Source organism: Carcharhinus amblyrhynchos, chromosome 3, assembly GCF_965287045.1.
Source record: "Carcharhinus amblyrhynchos chromosome 3, sCarAmb.v2.hapA, whole genome shotgun sequence".
In the NCBI taxonomy this organism is placed as follows: domain Eukaryota; kingdom Metazoa; phylum Chordata; class Chondrichthyes; order Carcharhiniformes; family Carcharhinidae; genus Carcharhinus; species Carcharhinus amblyrhynchos.
Window position 1 is genome coordinate 86506945 of NC_137326.1, and position 25263 is coordinate 86532207.

The window sequence follows — 25263 nt, forward strand, 5'->3', positions numbered from 1 at the left end:
AAAAATTCAAAAGGAAATGATTTAATTAGAAATAATTTTGCACAAAAATGCATGTATATTTAAAATTGAGTTATATTGTTAAGAGAAGCAAGAGATTTTTACTGTGAATTGACACTGAAGGAGCATTCAATCATGTTTTACAGAGCCACACTGGGACTCATTTTCCTGCATTGCAATACCAGGTCTTTTAATACATGGAGGTGCAGAAACAGGAAAATCTGAACCATTGCAAGTATACAGCTGCATCAATACTTGTTGACATGGACAAACTGCAAATGTAGGCTGGGAAATTTGTCTGAAACTTGTAAAACAGGGACCAGTATCTTGCATTGCATACCACATGATCTAGGACTTAAGATTTTTAAATATTAGGCTTCATCTACATAACGCCAACAAGTTGAATATTACAATTTGGCATCCTGATACAGCTCACTGGCAAGGGAGGCTGGGCGACACTGGTCAGGGAAGCTGGAGGGTAGAGGTGACTGGGATGGGGACTGGGTTGGGGAGACTGGACTGGACCTACTGCAATACTACAGCCCTCAGCTATACCACTCTTTCCACCTCTGAAGTTTACATTTAGGTCCCATTATTCAAGAGTTTTAACTCTTGTTTCAATGACATTACCATCGTCAGATACCTGAATATCAACATCCTTGGGGCTATGATTGACCAGGAACTTAACTAGATCAGCCATATAGATAATGTGGCTCCAAGAACAGGTCAGAAGTTAGGAATTCTTAACCTCATGTCTCCCAAAAGGTGTCCACACACAATCTTCAAGGAAAAAGTGAGGAGTCTGATTGAATACTGTCCTTTTTTTATTCATTCTTGAGACATGGGCATCGCTGGCTGGCCAGCATTTATTGCCCATCCCTAGTTGCCCGAGGGCTGTTGCAAATCAACCACATTGCTGAGGCTCTGGATCCACATGTAGGCCAGAACAGGTAAGGGCAGCAGATTTCCTTCCCTAAAGGACATTAGTGAATCAGATGGGTTAACTTGCATGGATGAGTGCGGCTTCAACAACACTCAAGATACTCAACACCAAACAGGATAAACCAGTCTCCTTGATTGGCATCCCTTCCACAGGCACACCTTCACCACTGATGAATAATAGAAGCAGTGTTTATCATCTTAAAGATGCACTGCAAAGCTCACCAAGCCTCCTCAGACAGCACCATCCAAATGCATGATCACTATTACTTCGAATGACAAAGGCAGCAAACACATGGGAATACCATCACTGGTAAGATCACCTCTAAGTCACTCATAATCCTTACTTGGAAATATATTGCCAGTCCTTCATTGGATCAAAACCCTGGAACTCCCTCCCTAACACCACTGTGGGTTTACCTACACTACATGGACTGTAGCAGTTCAAAAAAACAGCTCACCGCCACTTTCTGAAGGGCAATTAGGAATGGGGTCGAGCCAGAGACACTCACATCCTGTAAATGAATTAAAAGAAAGGCACCTCAGGTACTCAAATGTCAGTGGTTAGCAATGACTGTCAGGATAAATATAAAGAATGAATGTCAGAATAAAAATTCAGGAGTATTCTGAGTATGAGGCCCTCCTAGATGCCAAGAAATGGGAATCATGTGGGTAAGGACAGGTGATAAGTCAGCAGTGTCACCTAGTCATCATTTATATACTTCAAGGTTGCTGGCCAGGATCACATATCTATGAACATGACATCCACCTGTGTGATGTAATTTCCAGTCCAGTACTTAAATTATAGAAGGGAGAGGTCAAGAATTTAAGTTTTTAAGATATATTTTGCATTTCCTCAGTGCCAAATAGGACTCTTCTAGATATTCCAACTTCTAGACTGCACTCCTCCCTAATTTTGATGGATCCTTCCCTCTCCCTCACATCTCAAGTCCCACCAAAGCCACCACCCCCACCCCTGACCCATGTCCACAAACAGACCCACCCAATTCCAAATGACAGCAAATGAAACCAAATGATTGCTACAGAGATCATTCAAAGGGATCTTTAGCTCTGACCTCCTGCTCACCAATGCTCATTCCTGTCCATTGATAAGTAGTCAACTAGTCAGTTGCTCCCCACACCCTCACTACCCCAATGAAAATCAGCTCCTGAATGTCTGTAAAAAAGGGAAGGAGTACTCTCAATCTGAGAGTTGACACCAAACATTACTTTTTAGATACCTGCTTTTGAAAGAAATACGCACCACTGCATTTCTAACTGGTTCCATGTTTGGGCTAAATAGTTGTCTTAAGCAATTACAAAAAGCAGGCAGTGTCACGCTGACAGCCCATTTTACGCTCTTCTGGGTATTAATTTCCAGTGCCTTCAATAGAACTGCTTATCAAACAGGGCCAGGGCATAGAAAGAACATTAATAATTGTGCTGAGCTGCTGCCCAAAATGAACATTTATCCCAATGGTGCCTAAAGATCACAAGAGTGTCATCTGTGAACGATGAGTGTGAAATAGATTTATATACAAATGCAATTGTGATAACTCGAGCTGACTTGGTATGGCAGATATCAAAGAACAAGGTTTGTTTAACAAGAAGAAGCTATTTACAGCTAAAGATTGTGTAACATAACAACACAGGTCTGCTCCCAACAACTCCACAATTTGCTCTGCCACTTCCAGCCCTGGGACTGTGCGCTCTCACTTCTGATTGGCCGAGGTCACGCGCTTCCACTCCACTGGTTTCAGCCTGGTGAAAGATTGCCTCTTAAAGCAGCCACGCTATCACAGCAATAGTATCCAAAAGTCAGATTAGTTTAAACAAGTGAATACGATAATCATTCACTTGTGGAAAATTATTAAACTCAATTCAGAAGAAGTTATGTTGGACTTGAAAGGCTAGCTTTGTTTCTCTCTGCACAGATGCTGCCATACCTACTCAGCTTTTCCAGCACTTTCTGTTCTTATTACATTATAGATCAACATGGCTTCTTCAATTCCCCGTTTTGAACTGTGTGCCATTTGATGAAGATGTGTCATTATGCCTAACATAAAAATACCCACTTTTATAATTAACAACTTTATGAATGGGGAAAAGCACTGTGTCAACTATCAGCAAATTGATCACTGCTTTAGAAGCTCTTTAAATTGCTTCTTAGATATTATAGAACAAAGATGTTATTTTTATATTCCAGCAGCCAAAGGAAGATTGCTCCCAAGGACTTGGATCCATAATATATAAATAAGTTCCAACAACACTCAAGAGCTTGGTGCCATCCAGGATGAAGCAGTCATGCAAAGGTCCTTTGACCTCAGGCAGGATTTTCCAGTTTTGGGGCAAGCGTGGCTGGAAAAATCCCACTCACTATGTCCACAGATACCCAGGATGGAGGCCATCAGGCTCTATGGATTTACCAGTATTTCATTGCATCAATTTAACCAGCATATTTTTGTCACTAATCTTATTATCTAGATCTCCAGATCCTTGAAATCAGCTTTCTTCAGGTCATCAGCAAGTGCTGTTTGCTGCAGTCTAGCTCCATTAACTACAGTTGGCCCAGAATACGCTTTTCCATCCACTATCTCATGGCTGTCTGCACCCAGTGACAGATGCCATTCAGCTCATACAAAGCATGCGCTACTGGTCGTACATTAGATCATTAAATAGATGGAATATAGTTTTGACTGAATTTATTACCTAGACAGAATAAGTAGACTTTACTTGGGTATCAGGATCCAAACTTCATTAATCAGTCTCGTCCATATTTCATGTATAAAGCCTTTTACAGCAGTTTTCAGCCAGACTCGAGAGAATCTGATCACTAATAAGTTATTTTCAATATATCAATGGAGTAAGTCGAGAGGGTAGAAAGTAAAGATAGAAAATAAAAAAAAGACCAAATAGAGAAGCACAAAGAAAGATTGGCAATGAATATGAGGAAAAGAACAATATTTATAGAATTTAACTTAAAATTAACTTAACATCTATGTCACAAATTTTCACACTTAGGAAGGGGTTCACAATCAACGTTCACAATCAAAAATTCAGATGAGCCTGTTACTTTCTGCCACTGCTATCTCAAATAGAATTAAATCAGGATTTGTTTTTTTCTCTCTTAGTTTACCTCTATAATAGAGGACATTGTTATCCACCAAGTACTTTTAAAGTTAAATCTGCAAGATGAACTGGACTATCAATGAATAAGTGCAAGAATAAATTATTTAGCCAAGAAATTAGTGATCTAGGTTGGTGGAGGAGGTGGGGAATAATCAGTAAGTGTGGAAGGATCAGCAATGATCTTCTTTGGTAGCATCATTTCTGCAGCTCCGAACAAGTTGACATTCAAACAAGTAATTTTAAATAATTTACTTTTGAGTAGCAGAGTTCAGCCCATGTTTCACTAAGTGCAGATGGCCCAACTTATTACATGCAAAAACTGTTAGAGAAATGCTGAAAGAGCAGTGCATTCTTTAAAAATCTGTTCATGGGATGGGAGTGTCTCTGCATGGCCACCTCTAATTGCCTTTGTAAAGGTGGTGGTGAGTTGCCTTTTTTGAAGTGGTGCAGAGTATATGATGTGATGCCTCACCAATAAAGGAATAGCGATACAGTCAGGATGGCATGGTTGGAGTAGAATTTGTTGGTGGTGGTGTTCCCATGTGTCTGATATACTTGTCCTTTGAGGTGGTAGATATCATGAATTATGAAATTGCTGTTGAAAAAGCCTTGGCAAGTTGCTGCAATGCATCTTGTATATGGTACACACTGCTGCCACTGTTCACTGGTGGAAGAAGGAGTGAATGTTTAAAGTGATGGATGGGGCACTGATCGAGCAGACTATTTTGTCTTGGATGGTGTTGAGCTTCTTAAGCGTTGCCGGATCTGCACTTAACCAGTCAACTGGTAAGTATTCCATCACGCTCCTGACATCTGCTTTGTAGATGGTGAAAAGGCTGTAGGAGTGAGGAAGTGAGTTATTCACTGCAGAATTCCTATCCTCTGACCTGCTCTTGTAGCCAAAGTGATTATATATGACTGGTCCAATTAAGTTTTTGGTCCATGGTATTCTGCAGAATGTTGATGGTGATGAATTCAGGGGTGGTGATGCTGTTGAATGGCAAAGGGAGATGGATAGAGTCTTCCCTATTTGAGTTGCTAATTCCCTGGTGCGTGTGCAGTGTGAATGTTAATTGCCATTTATCAGCCCAAGACTGAATATTATCTAAGTCTTTCTGCTTGAGAACACAAACTGCTTCAGAATCTGGGGAGTTGTAAATGGTATTGACCATTGTGTGATCATCAGCAAACATTCTTTTTTCTGACCTTAAGTTGGAAGGACGGTCGTTGATGAAGCAGCTGAAGATGGTTGGGCCTAAGTTACTATCCTGAGGGTCTCCTGCAGAGGTGTCCTGGGCTGAGATGAAAGACTTCCAATAATTGTAACCATCTTCCTTGTGCTAAGAATGACTCCAACCAGAGGAGAATTGTTTGCAATATACTTGTTTCATATGGTAGCACAATGGTTAGCACTGCTGTTTCACAGCACCAGGGACCCAGGTTCAATTCCCTGCTTGGGTCACTGTCTGTATGGGATTTGTATGTTCTCCCTATGTCTGCGTGGGTTTCCTCCAGTGCTCCAGTTTCCTCCCACATTCTGAAAGATGTGCTGGTTAGGTGCATTGACACAAACAGGTGCCGGACTGTGGTGACTAGGGGAATTTCACAGTAACTTCATTGCAGTGTTAATGTAAGCCTTATTTGTGACTAATAAATAAACTTTAAACTTTATGAGTATAAATGTATTGATTAATGTTGTTATTTAAAAAGACTGGTAATGCATGCAAGTGGTTGAAATAGCTTCATGTACAGCAAGTTTTCATGAATTACAGCTATATTTTGTGAACACCTATTGGAAAATGAAACATGCCTGCCTATGCTGCTATCAATATAACCAGATGGACTTTGTCTGATAACTAGTGAGTTGATAGACAATCTTCCTTATAATAAATGTAGCACACGATTGTCATTACACAAAATCTTTAATATAAAATTGCATTCTAATACGCTTGACAGAAGCATAATAAATCTTTGTTCCACGCATTTTACTTATGGACATACAAATTAGGAGCAGGAGTGAGCCATTTGGCCCCTTGGGCCTATTGCCACAGCACCTCATAAAGGTAGGTACGTACATCAACATCAGTGCAATTTTCAAAAATATACATTGTCACTGAAATCTTGCTGCCGGTTACGCTGGTGGAATTTTATAGTCCAGCCAATAGCACACTCCACCACAGATTTCTCAGCGGCAAGGGATGCATGCAATGGGAAAACCCACTGACAGTGGCAGGACCATAAGATCCCACCACCATTCTGGCACAACACCTTCCACCGCGACAAAGCACACTGCGGAGGGGGAGGAAGATCCTGTCCCATTTTGCTAAGGATGGAAATGAATAATTTCTTCTTTTTAATCAGACGCAAGGGAAGAAATTCTTCCATTTATGTTACCCAGATTTAAATCAATTACCAAGGTTTGGGGCCGTGGGGGAGTAGGGTGCGTTTGGAGTGTGGGACAGGCAGAGCAAAGGATCACTATTTGGTGCACATAGCATTCTTCATTGATATCACAAGGAGCATGGTGCAGACCATACATGGAACCAGCTGCTGCTCTGCCTGACCCAAGTGTATGGATGATTTGCAAGAAACAACACCACAAAAATTTCTCCCTGCAGTCTTCTTCAAATATTGCGAGTAAATTTGGCTTGTGCCAACTGGGAGAACTGTCCTATGGACTAGTTCACCAACAACTAGCCACAGCCATTTTCTAAGAGTCAAATCTTTTGACTGAAGCTCATTTCCATCACCAGCTCCAAATGTGTCCTGCCCCAACTGCTGCACACACCAGGGGAGATAGAACATAGAACATAGAACATTACAGCGCAGAACAGGCCCTTCAGCCCACGATGTTGCGCCAACCAGTTAAAAAACAATGACCCTCTAACCTAAACCAAACCCTTACCATCCATAAACCTATCCACGGATCTCTTAAACGCCCCCAAACTAGGCGCATCTACAACTGCAGCAGGCAGGGCATTCCAATCCCTCACCACCCTCTGGGTAAAGAACCTACCCCTGACATCCGTCCTATAACTACCACCCCTTAATTTAGAGCTATGCCCCCTCGTGCTAGCTTTCTCCATCCGAGGAAAAAGGCTATCACTGTCCACTCTATCTAAACCTCTAATCATCTTATATGTTTCAATAAGGTCCCCTCGTAGCCGCCTTCTTTCTAACAAAAACAACCTCAAATCCCTCAGCCTCTCCTCATAGGACCTCCCCTCCATACCAGGCAACATCCTGGTAAACCTCCTCTGCACCCTCTCCAAAGCCTCCACATCCTTCCTATAATGTGGGGACCAGAACTGCACACAATACTCCAAGTGCGGCCACACCAGAGTTTTGTACAGTTGCAACATGACGCTGCGGCTCCTAAATTCAATCCCCCTACCAATAAACGCCAAGACACCGTATGCCTTCCTAACAACCCTATCTACTTGATTCCCAACTTTCAGGGATCTATGTACACATACACCTAGATCCCTCTGTTCATCCACACTATTCAGAGTCCTACCGTTAGCCCTATACTCTACACATCCGTTATTCCTGCCAAAGTGAATTACCTCACACTTTTCCGCATTAAACTCCATCCTCCACCTCTCGGCCCAGCTCTGCAACCTGTCCAAGTCTTCCTGTAAACTAAGACACCCTTCCTCACAATCTACCACACCTCCGACTTTGGTGTCATCAGCAAATTTACTAATCTACCCAACTATACCCTCATCCAGATCATTTATAAAAATTACAAACAGCAGTGGCCCCAAAACAGATCCCTGAGGCACACCACTCATAACTGAACTCCATGTTGAATACTTACCATCAACCACCACCCTCTGTCTCCTATCCGCCAGCCAATTCCTAATCCAATTTCCTAGATCACCCTCAATCCCATACATCTGCAATTTCTGCAGAAGCCTTCCATGGTGAACCTTATCAAACGCCTTACTAAAGTCCATATATACCACGTCAACTGCCTTACCCCCATCCACCTCTTTGGTCACTTTCTCAAAAAACTCAATAAGATTAGTAAGGCACGACCTACCCTCCACAAAACCATGCTGACTATCTCTAATCAATTCATTACTCTCCAAATAACTATAAATCCTATCCCTAATAATTTTTTCTAAAACCTTCCCCACAACAGAAGTAAGACTCACCGGTCTATAATTCCTGGGGAAGTCTCTGTTCCCCTTCTTAAACAATGGGACAACATTCGCTAACCTCCAATCTTCTGGCACTATACTGGTGACCAACGACGATCTGAAGATCAGAGCCAGAGGCTCTGCAATCGCCTCCCTTGCCTCCCAGAGAATCCTAGGGTAAATTCTGTCCGGCCCAGGGGACTTATCTATTTTCAAACCCTCAAGAATATCTAGCACATCCTCCTTATCAACTGCAATACTGTCCAGTTTACAACCCTGTAACCCAGTGTTCTCCACAGCTACATTTATGTCCCCCTGCGTGAACATCGAAGAGAAATATTGGTTCAATGCCTCTCCAATCTCTTCCGGTTCCACACATAAATTCCCACTGCTGTCTCTAACTGGCCCTAATCTTGCCCTAACCAACCTTTTGTTCTTAACATATCTGTAGAACGCCTTAGGATTCTCCTTAATCCTATCAGCCAAAGTCTTCTCGTGTCCTCTTTTAGTCCTTCTTAACTCTCTCTTTAACTCCCTCCTAGCCAATCTAAAGCTTTCTAGTGCACTACCTGAGCCCTCAAGTCTCATCCGGACATAAGCCTCCTTTTTCTTTTTAACCAGCGAATCAACTTCCCTAGTGCACCACGGTTCCCTAGCTCGACCAATTCCTCCTTGCCTGACAGGGACATACATATCAAGGACTCGCAGTAGCTGCTCCTTGAAAAAACTCCACATTTCGGACGTTCCGAGACCCTGTAGTTTCCTAGTCCAACCTATGCTTCCTAATTCTCTCCTAATAGCCTCATAATTACCCTTCCCCAGCTAAAACTACTGACCCGAGGTTCATGGCTATCCCTTTCCATCACTAAGGTGAACGTAACCAAATTGTGGTCACTATCACCAAAATGCACCCCAACTTCCAAGTCTCGCACCTGGTCTGGCTCATTTCCCAGCACCAAATCCAATATAGCCTCACCTCTAGTTGGCCTATCAACATACTGAGTCAAGAAACCTTCCTGCACGCTTTGTACAAAAACTGACCCCTCTAATGAGCTAGAGCTATAGCTATTCCAATCAATATTAGTAAAGTTAAAGTCCCCTATAACAATTACCCTATTACTTTCACTCCTATCCCGGATCGTCTCCGCAATCCTTTCCTCAACCTCTCTAGAACTTTTAGGAGGTCTATAAAAGACTCCCAACAGGGTGATCTCTCCTCTCCTATTTCTAACCTCAGCCCATACTACCTCAACAGACAAGTCCTCAACAAACTTCCTCTCTGACACCGTGATACAATCCTTGACTAATAATGCTACCCCTCCCCCTCCCCCCCTTCTACCTCCTTCTCTATTCCTACTGAAGCATTTGAACCCCGGAACCTGCAACAACCATTCCTGACCCTGCTCTATCCATGTCTCTGAAATGGCCACAACATCAAAGTCCCCTTGATGGCAGAGAGCGGTATACAGTCAGAAGGGAGCTGCCCTGAGATCCTCAAAATCTATTCCTTGAACTAAAGAAAAAAGGAGGGAAATCACAACCACAATTTATATGTCACACTCATTAATCTGAGCCCACACACAGACCAGCACAAGTGGCCGAGCAAGAGGATAGGACTGTAGGATTTCTTACAGTTCATGAAAAAATAAAACAGAGAAACAGATGAATAGTTGTTCCTTGGATGGTCATGATGCTTTGATTCCACATTGCAGTTGTTTTGTTCATATGTCCTCCTGACTGTAATGTATGGACAGATTTCCACATCTTTCTCTGTGAAGGTATTGGCTCACAGTAGATTTCTCTCCTCAGATTGATTACTTTGTAAACTGGGCACACCCACTTCCAAGAGATAGACAGCAAGGGAGGCAGTGAAAGCACACAACTTCAGATAGGGTTGTGTTCAACCCTATCATTGTCTTTTGTTCTCTCTCTCTCTCCTGCTTGCTAAGGAGCCTTTAAAGTAGCTTGCTGGCTGTACATTTCAGATAAATACATAAAGTCATAAGTGGGGATGTTGGCTGATGATTACACACTGTTCAGTTCACAACTCATCAGAAAATGAAGCAGCCTATGCTGGCATGTACCAATGCCTGGAAAGCAAAAACCACTAGAAACAATTACAAGACACCCTTTAATCTTCTGTCAAAGTCATCTGAAAGCACAAAAATGTAGTGTATTAGGTGTCATGCCTGGTATGATATTAGGATTTTGGTTTGTATGTGCAGGTGTGATGTTCCATGTGAAACTGCTAACATGCAAAAATACATTATAGCCGGGATTTTATGACCCCCTCACACCCAACGGGGTATTATGGTTCTGTCGCTGTAAATGACAATTTGAATAGCCCGGTACATCTGCCAGGGGGAAGACAAGCTGTGGCGGGACCATAAAATCCTGGCCAATGAATTTGCACCAATGAAAATTCTCTGTCCTCCTCAGTTACTTGACAACAAGCAACTCAAATGGATCATCAGGCTCAGGAGAGTGAGACGATTTTTCCAATCATCAGGCAAGCACATTCTCCATCAAGAAATTACCTAATTAATGAAGCAATCAGGATAAAGTTAAACTCAATGATACCTGCGAGAGAGATCAAGACTGAAGATTAAGTAGAAAGGGATTAACATTTCGATTGGGACAATTGAAGGCTGGGGAGAAATAATACTGAGTGGGAATTATCCATAAAATGGATACAAATAAAGGGAGGGCTGAGAATCATTTATGTCCATGATTTATTGGTGACACAGTAAACTATAGTTTTTATACAATGTGTAACCGTTTTCTTTGCATCATGATCTGTTGCTGGAAATCTGTACTTAGTCAATTTGCTAATAATTTAGAATTAGCAACTCTCATGCAGAAAAACAAGAAATAAGATTGAGTGGAGGATTAAGGATAGCACCCCCCTCCCAACCCCTGAGCAAATGACTATAAGACTTGCTAGTGCTGTTGGGGAGATTTGAAATGAGTTTGGCAGGGCTATGGGAATCAGGATGCAGTGTTAGGAAGGTCAAACTAGGTGCACAAAGAATTTGGAGAACAACATAGCACTAGAATAAGAAATAGTAAGGTATCAGGCAGAGCCAGACTAAGAGAGAATGTGAAAAAGAGCAACTTATGTTTACAGCATATATATAGATCCAACTTTTGGACCCATTCTCGGGTGCTCCCATATGCACACAGCCTACAAAAATATCAGCGAGTCCAAATTGCACTGCATTAGCCTGTGGGTGGGGCCTAATGCACCCAAAATCCTGCAGCTCCGATCGGAGCCTCCAACTGCGCACCTGCAGTGGACCCCCTTCCCTCCCAATGATCTCAGACAGAGTGACAGTGGATACCCCTTCCCCCACGCTGATATCATGCAAAGAGATCTACTCTCCACCCTCCACCCTACAGTTATCAGGCAGGGTGATCTGCCTGACCCCAATCCCGGACCCATCTCCTCTAGACTGTGATTGCTGTGTTACACCTCCCTCTCACTTCCCCCTCTCCAGTCACTGAGACTGTGATCCACCCCCTGCTTCCCCATCAGCCCACCTGCAACTGCTCACTTGCCTTCCCCTGAATGCTAACAAGCAAACTGCATGGAAGTTGCTGGAATATTCTGCCGAACTGCCTGCAGATGTTCAGCCCTAACAAGAGGCAGTTCAATTAAAAACAGAAGAAGAGAGGCAGGCAGGCATTCCTGCACAAAATGTGCACACAACCAGCCCCCAATTTTCTGAGGGTGACCTGGGGAGGCTGCTGGATGCAGCAGAGGTGAGGTGGGATACCCAGGAGGACGGAGACCCAGGGGACTGATGGAAATGCAGCCTGTGAGGCAGTCGCCGCCTCAGTCAGTGCCAGGGCAATGGCCCCCCCCCCCCCCCCCCGAACCGCGAAGCAGTGCTGGAAAAAAAGTCAAGTACCTCATCCGTGTAGCGTGGGTAAGTGCTGAACCCCATCTTGCATCTTCCCCAAATCTGCCCATCCCAGCACCCTGCATGTTTCCAGCTCCTGACCCCTAAGCATCTCCTTCCTATCCTCCCCCAAGAACTCCACTGTGCTTGCCCTCTAAGGGCCACCACCTGATATTCTGCAGGAATCACGCCACCATTTCTCTCATGGCTCCTTCTGTTGCCACAGGAGAAGACCGACCATAACACCCGTGAGAGGGTGACAACAGGTGTGGTGAGCCAGACCTCCAGGTCATCACCCCCTTTGTGGAGCGGGCGCTGGAGCTGTCAAGGAAAGGGGAGATGTGGGCTGCCATCAAGGCGTGAGCACCTGTCATTCCTCCACCCGCTTTGAGGCAACTTCTCGGAGGCACAGGTTTCGGGTGTGAGGGTCAAGGCTTAAAGGAGATGTACGAGGCATGTTTATTTGCATAGAGAGGGTAATGGGTGCTTGGAACTCACTGCTGGGGGAGTTCGTGGATGCAGATATGATAGTTACCTTTAAGGGACATCTCTACAGCTACGTGAATGGGATGGGAATAGAGGCATAGAGTCCCTGGAAGGGTAGGGGGGCAACAAATCAGATGTTCAGTCTGGTCGCTACAGGCTTGAGGGCTGAAATTGCCTGTTCCTGTGATATAATACTTTTCATGCTTTTTTTCTATGTTCAATGGAGAAATGTGAATCACGTGTTTGACATCCCGGATTCCTCGCCCTCCCTTGTAGTTAATGCAGTGCAATTTGCAAGGGTTTTGTGCACACCCTTCAGCTGGAAGTGATCTGAGTGCATTCAGACCCAGCAGCACTGCAAGACCCGAGGTCAGTGCTGAGACCCGGGGCCGTGCTGCCAAGTCAGATATTGGAGACCCTGCTGAGCAATAACCCCAACTCTGCACACACTCACAGAGCCGCCACCGACCCAAGAAAGAAACTGGCCGCAACAAAAGCAGCAGAGATTCATCGGACGCTATATACTTACCTCCTCACTAACCCTCACTGATGGAGTCTGAATTAGACTTTAGTGGAGCATGTCTGTTTCGCACTGATTCTGGATTGGTAAAGGGGGAAGTGCTGGTAAAGTTGGGCGTGCAACCCATTAATTCAATGTAAATACATTCAAATACATTTAAATGGCCGTTGCGCCTGTTTCGGGTGAGGTCCCAATCATGTCCATTTTCGGGCCTTATTAAAGGGGGAAGTGGCACAGAGGTGAGCACAGATCACGCTACTCGCCGCACGCCCGACTTTACCAAGTTTTTGCACCCAAAAACAGGCGCAGTATGATGGTAAATCGGGACTAAAGACTGGAAAATAAGGTAGGTGGATTGCAGATGTAAATAACCACATGAGAATGTGATCATGTGGTGAGAATAGGTATATGGCTCAAAAAGGACAACTTTGACGTACTGTATATTCTTAGCCATAGGTGTTCAGAAAAAGTAAGGAAGAAATGAAAGGCAGGGGGAAGGATGCTGTTATAATGGTTAGGGGAGGATATTTAGGTGTTGGAGACAGAGGGCATGTCCTGGAATGGTCAAAAAATCTATCTGGTTAGAGTTAAGAAATAACAAAGGTACAATTACACTACAGTTTGCATTCTATAAATCAGTAACGAGTGTGAAAGATGTCGTCAAGCAAAATTGCTGGGAAATTAAAGAGAGGTACATACAACTACAGAGTAGTGATAATGGGGAATGCTAATTATCCTAATATGGACTGAGATAGAAATAGTGTAAATAGCACAGTAAAGTGTAGAGAAAGGCTAAGGTTATTAACATATTTTCAAGAAAAGTTTCTTAATCAGTGTGGTTTCAGTGCAACAAGGATGGACACATTCTTGGATCTGGTTCTGGGGAATGGGGTTGACCATTGTTAACCTTAAACACTTAGGAAACAATGATCATATTATCTCATGTATCAGGAAGCCAATAAAAAGGACAAATATCAGTCTAAACTTAAAATACTAAACTGGAGGAGGGGCATTTTCAGTGTGGTGAGAATAACTAAGTACCAAGAAAAATTTAATCAAAGTTTGGCAAGCAAAACTGTCACAGGGCAATAGGCTGCATATATAGATTACATAGTTTGAGTAGAGTTGTGCTGTATTTTCACAAAAAAGAAAGATAGGGCAACTAAGCCTGTACCCCCTAAATGACAAGAGAGATAGATGACTGGACTTTTGTCTTAGGAATCCTTGAAAAATGGTTGACAGGCCTTAATTCCAGGATTCCTGCCCCATTTCTTTTTCTGGCAATTTTCATCAGCTCAGGGTAAGGATTTGGGTAACCAGCTTGCATGAAGTGTTCTTGCCCTTGTCAGAGGAAAACTGGTATTGATTCAGGACCAAAAGAGGGATCTATGCATTGGGATGAGGGTATGGCTAAGATACTAAATTAAAATTTTGCATCTGTTTTCACCAAGGAAGACAATGCTGCATGAGGTTAGAGTGAAGAATGAGGCAATTGAGAATTTTCCATTCAGTGTGCGGGCTGAGGCAAGAAAACTGGTGTGTAACTCTCCACAGCCTTGATTTCTCTCCAGATATTCTGGCACTCTGCGCAAAAAATCTGGCGGCATACTTTTGGCCATCACTGTGGTGGGAATGGACCTAACACAACTGGCGACACTGAATCCACAAAGATCATGGCACCATTTTTAAAGGGTGCCCTGATCAGAATTAAGAAGAAGCTTCTCCACCCAAGGACAGGGCAGACAGGATGCCAGGTTGTAACACTGGAGCACTGCTGGACATATCCCTCTCTCCCTGGGGGTGCCAGTTGGTTCCCTTTGACAGTTTCAGGTTTTGCATAAGCTGTTATAAACCTTGCTGATGTGATGGTGGAACTCCCTACTGGAAGGAGCATATAGTGGAAAAAACACTTTAAATGCTTTTAAATGTATTTATATGTATTTGAAGGAGGCTCCCGCCCAGATTTCCAGATCTCATGGCATATTCTGCCAATGTCGCCATTTTCGAACACCCACTGAAAATCCCAACCCCCTCCCCCCACCCCACCCTGAGTGGCATAAAATTTGATACAGATAAATTATTAGAAAGGACTGGCGTTTTTAAAGATAATAAATGATCAGGACTGGGGGACAAGATGCATTCGAGATTGCTAAGGGAAACAAGGGAGGAATTTGTGTAGATACTGGCCATAATCTTTTAATCCTTCTGAAAAAAAACAGGGTGCTGCCAGAGGATTTGCCGGCAATGTTCCTATCCCATAAATGAATGGTACAATAATCTATGGATATAACTGAAAGCACTACTGTAAGTTCCATCTATTAAATCTGTATAAATGGTGAAGTGATACAATGCAGACTTTCCATCCAGCATTAAAACTTGCATTTTAGTGCAAGCCATTTTAATTCATTTATTTACAGTTACTGAAGTCATGCGAATAAGCCATTTCTCACACTGCTAAGTGTATTAGAATATTTGGCAGCCTGAGCTTTTAAGAACACCAGCCATTCTGTTCCATTTTCTCCTGGGCCTTCTTTCCCACCCTCAATAATCTTATCTTCCTGTCAGCAGCTTACTTGGATCAGTGTTCACATACAACATGAGTCGTCATAACAATGCAGAAATAGCTGAAGCCCGTAACAGCAGCACAGGTAGGAGAAGGAATTTTCTCTCATTCTGAGAACAGGGGACATGCTCTAAAATTATCAGACTGCAGAAAATTGCTGAAAAATTACACATTGTGATGGTTAACCTCTGAAGCAGCCAATGGCTTCATTCACATTATCAAATTCTATCCAAAAAGAAAAACAACTTGCTTTTATATAGAAGCTTTAGCAAAATAAGGTGTTCCAAAGCTCTTTGCTGCATCATTAGAAAGCTATTTTTGAAATAAATAATTTTAATAGAATTATAGACGCCAGCATGACGCACACTTACTTCTACTACCATACATGGAAAATATAGGGAGACTGATTGAACATGTGTGATTTGAGACTGATTGAACATGTGTAGAAATTAAAGAGTCTTGTGATGAGTGTCCAACTTGAAACATATAACGAATCACATCAAACAGGGTCTAATCCTGTCTCTTGTAATTTCTGCAAATGCACTTCTATTCTGAAGGGAGCTTGTTTTCTCTGTGGAAATTCTAATAAACTAAACCACAGCTCACTATGAATTTAATATATCCATATTGGGACATGTATACACATTAGTTTAGAAAATACTATTTGTGGACACTTTCCAAACTCATTATAGTGGCTAGATTGTGAACCTGCCACTGGTTTTCAAAGGGTGAGACCTCTCCAGTAGCAAATTCACGCTACATTACATTTAAATGTGGTTGTTGAATTCAAGCGTGTTGCCTAAAGGACATTTTTTTATTGCAAAAACGATCAACAGGCACTAATGTTTAATGGGTACACCCCTGCTGTAGCTAACTAACCAAAACATTGTCATCTTTTAGAATTCATTGGTAACCTTCACTTTGCAAGGTGAATATATTTGCTACCAAATCATAGTGAAGTAATTGTATGATTTTACTGCATTGCCTGGAGTACATACAGATTAGACATGACTACTTTGTAACTTTAGTAATTTTACCCAGGAATGTAGAGCAATACAAAATTGTTCAAGATGAAAATATGGTAGTGGGTCACAGAATGAAAAGCTTGAATATATTTGTTCAGTTGTCAAAGTGGTTATTAAATAAGACAAAGAAACCCCGCAGTATATTTCCATTGTGCCCACTCTCTGTGAGACCAACATAATTGGTCTCTTCGTAGCTTTGACTATGTTGAAAACAAGAAGTATAACTCTTTGTTCTCTGGTACAATCCAGAGTTAACATTTTGCAACAATATGTTAAAGTTGTCAATTTGAAACAAATGTTGCTTCAGAGATTTTAAACAAAGGATGAGATCCTCTGTCCCCACTCCAAAAGCGCATCTTTTGGCAGTGAGTTGTTTGCTGGCAACACGATCGTCTGGCTCTCTTGGGACTGTACCCCATGCTGTCATGAAACACACAGTGTTGGTACACTGTCGGCTGGACCAGAACATCCAACTGACGTGCTCAGCTGGAGAATTCCTGCCAGTGTTTTGAAAATAATTAAAATAATAACTTTTGCTGGAGATTCTTAACTCTGCCACATTGAGAACACAACTAAAATGTGAATATTTTACCAGGTTTTCACCAGATAAGGTCAAATTGCTAAAGTAGCATCAAAGTTTTAAGATGTAATATAATTGAAAGATAGAAGTGGCATCAAGTCATGTAGATAACTATTAACAAATAGTATTGATATGAATAACTTCCTGAGTTACCTTTTTTTTGGATACTACCACTTCAGCAGCACAACAGGGTTGGCAGATTGCTTTGAAACACGGATATTCTTTACAATTGCCATCAATGCATGACATTAATTCAATGTAAAAAAAAGTCTCAATTCAAGAGATAAGTGCCCCTTCTTCAAGGTAATGAGTGGAAGTTTTATTTGCCAGAGGCTTTGTCTTAATTACAGTAAATGTTATGTAAGTCTCCCTATAAAAAAATCAGTGAATGTGAATAATTTGTTGGCTTGAGCTTTAGAGATCATGCAGATATCACATGGCAAGGAGCCCTCTTGGTCAAAACAAATGTTGTAGGAAGTGTATAACATGTTGCATAATTTTATCTTTATAGCATTGAAAAATTACTGACCTCGTGCATATTCTTTTGTTGATTAATGCCATATAAAATTGGATACTCCTAAAGACAATGCTTTCCGCCCAGCAATGAGCTTTTTAAGATGGAGAAGCAGAACATTCCCCTGTACAGGGACTTCTGGATACTTTGGATTGCTCATATTTTCCAAATGGGTCAATAAAGACAAAAGGCATTAGGTGCATGCATACTGCAAAGTCCAGTTTTATAGACATGACTCATTATTACCTGGTTAGCGCCTTAACAAGTAACTCAACTGCATTATTGCAGGTTGTTTCTGATCGCTTCTTCAGTGATACATTCGCTGCAATATATCTGACTTCGCAAAAAACTTATTGGGATAAATTACCAAAGTAGGAGGAAAAATTAATTCTTATTTCACACATTGCCTATAAGAAACAGTAGAAGCTGCTTTTTTGATATTTTGATTTGATTGATTGATCCTAGTTAGCATGTGATTCAAAATGGGAATCTTGGGCTGCAATATAATATGAATTGCATTGTATTATTGGAGGTCAGTGTGAGCAGGAAATGGGTGTGGCTTAAACTTCAATTTGGTACTTACCTATCATTTTTTATGTGTATTTTTCTTTTAATGTAATACTGCAATTTTGTAGATTTTTAATGAAATCCTTTTGTGTCTGATTATTACTTGATTTGCAGATTGTACTTTATGATGCATTACATGATGCCCAATTTACTGACTCAACTTTCTACTTCAAAATAACTACAATATTTCACAAATGTATATACATTTTTTAGATCTCCAAACATTAATAGAATGAAAAAAGAGCATGAAAGTAACTGACACAGCTTTCTTGCCTGTTACACTCTACTACTATGTTGGCAGGCCTGAAACTAAGCATGAACATTTATCAATAAGGTTTATTTTAATTCTGGAAGGGTGTGCAAAATGGCACTTGAGATTATATTTTATGCTACTTATTGACACTAAGTAATGATAATACACATAATAATTTTGTAATCAAATGTTTTCTGCTGAAGGTACGCCATTCCATTTTTCTTCATGATTTTGTTGCTGTGTAGCATTCATTTAGTTTTTCTGCATTCAGCTGGTATTATTGGATGAGTCAGAGTTCTATATACACATAATTGTTATGTGATTAACTATAATCTGGTATATATTCATTTAATCTGTCCTTCGTCTATGGGACTTAAGTAATTAAATCACTGATACAAAATAACTGGAGCTCATAGCAAGCAATCATCTATCTTACAAGGAAGCAAAGCAAGTATCACATCGGACATTTATCACTACCTTTTTTTTGACATGAGATAATTGAATTGGAAAGTTGGCAAATTGAGTTTTTTCTCTATGATTGATTAAACCACAACTCACACCTCTTCCCCTATCCCCCTCTCTCTCTGTTTTAATCTCATCTATTCAAATATTTAAATACATTTTATAATTATCACTTAGCATCGACTCAAGTTATTATGTACTTCATTTTTCCACATGTAGTCTTATAATTATTGCATAGAGCAGCAATATAAATCCAATTATTTTTGTAATTTGTGTTCTCTGTAATTCCATGCAATCTTTTTAATAGATAGGGTCAGCATAATAGTATATCTATAATGATCAATTTAGATTAAGATGTTACACAAAATGTACTTTAAGGATGAAACACTAGACATTTGCAGTGTATGAATCAAAGATTTGTATTCAACTACAAATTTTTGAGGCTTTTTTTAAACAAGATCACTAAAATAGTTCATTAATCTCATTGCTGATGTAACAATTCACTGATACCTAATGTGCTAAGTCATTATGTTGTGATCCCAGCTGTGATTAATACTGGACAAGACAGATGCCAGAGTGAAACCTGGCTTGATTGATCCTAATTTTCCTTGTAGAAGCTGTGAAGGAAAGCTGCTGAACAAATTCACAGGAATCTGCTGATGATCTCTTAATGCAAAGAATAAAATATTTATGAAAAAAGTCAACAATATTATACCAGACAAAAAGATCTCAATACAAATGCAAGAAGGCATTTCAAATTTTCATTATTCCTTTAATCAGCAATATATTTACAGACATAGCCACCCATAAAGGGTTAACTCCAACTTGATACAAAAGTTTTTTGCTTGCTACTGGCCAAGTTATAAATAGTTTTCTGTTGGTGGATTCTTCAGCATCCACTTAATGTTTCTCACTTGACTCCTAGCTCTCCGCAAGAAACCCAGAAACCACAGTCTAAATTCACTGTTTCTTCAAACTCAGTCTTCCAGTAGTACCTCTGCATAACTGATCATTTTACTGAGTCCCATAACCGATTATTAAGTTAACTACTACCCCACCAGACTTGTAATTTTTTTCTTATCAGAGAGCTTCTAAACCTTGTCTTCTCTCTCTGACACACATTACACTTCCCTTTCTCTACTCTTGTCTTTTCTGTGCTTGACCTTGGATCACTGTCACTAGACAACAGTAAAGTTTTTCTACTTTGTGGATTGTTTCCAGAAACACTGAACGTAGAAACCCTTTTAACCCATCTTCTTAACTTCAGAGGTTGTAAGACATCATTCAAAATGTAAATATGCAAACTTCTATGTTTCTCTTCGGGCTAAAGAGGTTGAGGAATATGGGGGGGGTGGGGGGGAGACAGAATCATGACATTGAATTTGATGATCAGTCATGATCAAAATGAATGGCAGAACACGCTTGCAGGGCCAAATGGGCTATTCCTGCTTCTATATCCTCTCTTTCTAAACAACCCCAAATACATGACTCTTAGTCACAAGTATATCCAAATACCCAGGCATCAAGATTCATAACCAAAACCGAAATGAAACTGAAAAAAAACCTTTCTCAGCCCACACATATATTAATGCAACTTAAAATTATACATTGTTGGTAACAGTTAGGATTTTCTGTGCTGCAGGATACGATTATACTTTAAACTTCACATGGAAATGATATGTTTAAAAATCTTCAACAAACATTGTCTTGCAATGTACTATGCATGGCATATGATCACAAAATACTTGCACATTAGTTATGCAGTTAGTTGTAAGAGAATATCAGTTAATGTGTCCACCTTACCAGGGGGCTGGCACATTGGATGATACATGCTGTAGATGTGACTTAAATTCAAATTGTTCCCCTACATTTAAAGGGCAAACATATGCAGAATCATAGAGAATCACAGTATCATATAGTGCAGAAAGAGGCCATTTGGCCCATCGAGGCTGCACTGACCACAACCCCACTCAGCCTCTATCGCCATAACCTCACGCATTTACTCTAGCTAATCCCCCTGACACTAAGGGGCACTTGAGCAAGGCTAATCCGCACACCTTTAGATTGTGGGAGGACATCGGAGCACCCAGAGAAAACCCACACAGACACGGGGAGAACATGCAAAACTCGAGAATCGAACCGAGGTCCCTGGTGCAGTGAGACAGCAGTGCACCAGGCCGCCATTAATCAGGCATTCTGGTAGTAGATTTTAGCTTGAATCCCATAAATTATAAAATTCACTGCTGTCACCTTAAGTATTGCGTGAACTCATCTTTAGATGGAAGAAAAGACATTTAAGGGCACCAATGAACAAACTTTTTCTATTTGCTGTCAGTTTTGCATGTTTAATTTGTTATTTAAAACAACATTTATTTGGAAACCTGCAGAGTGTACTCAGAGACACCAGGCTCTATTTTATCAATCTGATCTTACGTGCTGGGCGACTTGATTCTGGGAGTTTCAGATCCGACATTTAGACCCGTTTTCTGATGCCACCAAATGCACTCTGTCTGCAAAAATATCAGTGAGTCCAAAGTATACTGCACAAGTCTGTGGGCGGGGCTTAATGCACTCAAAACCCTGCAGCTCCAATTGGCACCTCTCAATGGAGGTCTCTGGGACTTCCCGCCCCACCTCCAATTGGAGTCAGCACTTCTTTAACCTCAGATCATCACCATACCCAACCCTGATTATCGGCTCCCTCCCACATCCTGCAGATCATTGGCCCCTCTCCCCAAATTTGATCATTAGACCCTTACCCCCACCCTGATCATTAGCCCCTTTTGCCACCACCCCATCACTGGCCCCTTCTCTCCTCCCTTTCCGACACAGTCTGAGCTGGCACCCAGTTTCATCCACCCCCTTGACCCCATTACAACATACACCACCTGCATCCTCAGCTCCGTCCACGCCCAGCCACTACCACATATAAACCACATGAGGCTCCCACTGCACCACCCCCCCCATTGTTGACACAGGGTGGCACTGCCAGGTAGGCATTTCCAGATTAGCATGGCACCCAGTTGCCAAACTGGCAGTGCCAGCCTGCACCAAAGGACAGTGCCGGGGGATTGCAAGTCCATTGTCTGGCTATGACCCACTACCCCAAGGAGACTCCCATGATAGGATCACATCTGTGTGAACCTGCTGAAAACAGCATTAGCATGATATTACTTTGGCGCAGAGTCAATATGCGGCTGGAGACAATACCTGGTGAGGGGACCAGTTAATAATATTTTAATACATTCAAATTCATGAAAAGCAAGTTCACACCCATTATGAGCATGAACCTGATGATGTCGCCAGCAAAGGGTGGACAAGTTCCAAAATTGAGTCCCCAGCGGCATTCATACGGAGGGTGAGCGTGGGCTCAATATCATCCCTCTGTTTTTATTCCTTTCAATCTTCATTAAGTATTTTCGTTATCCTGATGCAACACCTGGTCTCAACAAACAACACCCAACTCTTTTTGTTTAGAATTCAAACCTAAAGGAATTAGGGAGGTGTCTTTTATCGATCCTTGTCAAGCTTCAGGACATTCACCCATGGACTGAAGTTTGCTATGATTAATATTAGAATTTAGATATTGAGTAATAATAGGCATTTGCTGCATCCGATTTTCAGTTACAGCAATTTAGCAGTAGGATGAATTGAATGGATTCTGCACAGCTTAATTCTGCTACTAAATTTGTGATATTCATTTTTTTGGCTTCCCTGACAGATGCCTGAAACAGATTGTTAAAATGTGTTGGGCGGGGTGGCGGCAGACACTTGTGGAAGAAATTCTGCTCCATAAACATGGCAGGAATCAATGTTTCTCAGAAGCCCTCCACAGCCGGCAAGCAAAATTATTTTGTTTCCTTTTGTTTAAGAACAAACTATTTATGGAACCAGGTGGAGCAAGGCTCCCACAGTTGGATCCCACATTGCTGACCTCTTGCACTGTGACACTACCCTTGCCCTGTCTATTTACCCCAGGGTGACCAAGTCCTGGTTTAAGGTTTAAGGGACGCTTCTTCATTGGCTTGAAGGGTAGGGGGTGCTGTCAGGGCTGCCAATTGCATACTGTACATTTGCAAAATCTTGATCAGTGCAAATATAGGAGCAATGCTGTCCCAACCTTGCACAACCTGTGACACGTGATAGCTAGCCCAATTTCAAGGACAATCCTGTAAAATATGGGACCCCACTTCCTGCATCCAACCAACAACTTAACTGAAGGACTGTACTGGTGACTCAAAATTATTTTTGCTCATGGGACAAGCTGCCTGTGGAGTTCACCTCAAAATGTAGAAGAGGGTTGAGATACAGTTTTGAAAATGGCCCCAAGCCTTTCTATCCACCAGCTGGGAACAGGCCCAAGCCTTTCTATCCACCAGCTGGGAATAGGCCCAAGTCAATTGTTATACCATGAAGTTCAATTCAACCCCAAGGTGATTTTTGATCTAACTATGAAGTTCTAGAACTTGCTAGATTGTGATGTCTTGTGCCATCCTCTGATAGTTACATTTTTCCCCATTATTCTGAACAAAGACATTTTGCTACATGAAGTTGCTAGATGTACAAGCTGGTAACAGCATGACAAGTGCAACACATTATCTTGGATCTTTGTTACTAACAGGAACAACAGACTTTCTCCTTGACGAATGTGATTTAGGAATGGCAAAATAAATAGAGGAATGACAGGAAAGAAGTTTAACTTAGAATCAAATCAGATGCAGAAAATATATACAGAAAGAAGGAAAAAAAGTTTGGAAGAAAAAGTTAAAAAGTCAAAAAGGGGAAGTGAGAAAAAGTTCAAACTTATTTTTTTTAATTACTAACACCACTCAATCTGTCGAAGTGAGATTCCACAAGTAAATTGTTTCAATTTTAGGCTGGAGGGATTTGTTGGCATTGCAGGAACAGAGATCTCCCCATTCAAGAGTTCCTTAAGCATCAATTACCAACAGTACATCACAAAATTAATTGACAATTAGTGAGTTTCATTCTGGGGGCTTATCAGGAACTGAACAGAACCAACTATTTAAATATTGTGGCTACAAGAGCAGGTCAGAGGCTGGGAATTCTGTGGAGAGTATCTGGCTGCCTGCCTCTCCAAAACCTATCCATCATCTACAAGACACAAGTGAGGGGTTGGATGGAATAGCCTCTACTTGCCTGGATGAGTGCAAGTCCAACAATACTCTAGGAGCAGGACACCATCCAGGACAAAGCAGCCCACTTGATTGGCACCCCATCCAACACCTTCAACATCCACTCTCTGAACCACTGATGCACAGTGGCACATGTGTGTACCATTTACAAGACACGCTGCAGCAGGTCACCACTGCCTTCTCAAAGGAACTTAGTGATGGGCAATAAATGTTTGCCTAGCCGGTGATTGCCTGGCCCTCATCTACACTGTGAACTACTGGAAGATTAGAACTTGTGTATCTGTGCCTTCAAGATTCACTCAGCACTACATGCCTTCTCTGACTGTGGCAGTCCTCGTTGCTGGAAAGATGGATCATCTTGTAACAGTTAGTCTGTTAGCCACTGAAGGAATACATCATTGGACTGTAGATTCTGGATTCTGAACTCAAGTGAAACCACAACTTATATTTTTGTTGTGCTGTGGCCCCACACTATTTCTTTCCCTTGTCCCTCTTTTATGTAGGAAGTCTCACAACACCAGGCTAAAGTCCAACAGGTTTATTTGGAATCATAGAACACAGAACAGTACAACACAGTACAGGCCCTTTGGTTCTCGATGTTGTGCCGAGTTATATCTGAACCCAAGGTCAAGCTATCCCACTCCCTATCAGTCTAGTGTGTTCCATATGCTTATCCAATAACCATTTGAAAGTTCCTAAAGTGTGTGACTCCACTATCACAGCAGGTAGTGCATTCCACACTCCAACCACTCTCTGAGCAAAGAACCTACTTCAGACATGCCTCCTATATCTCCCACCATGAACTTTCTAGTTATGCCCCTTGTAGCAGCTACATCCACCTGAGGAAATAGTCTCTGAATGTCCACTCTATCTATCCCCCTCATCATCTTATAAACCTCTATTAAGTCACCTCTCATCCTCCTCCGCTCTAAAGAGAAAAGCACTAGCTCTCTCAACCTTTCCTTGTAAGACCTACCCTCCAAACCAGGCAGCATCCTGGTAAGTCTCCTCTGCATTCTCGCCAA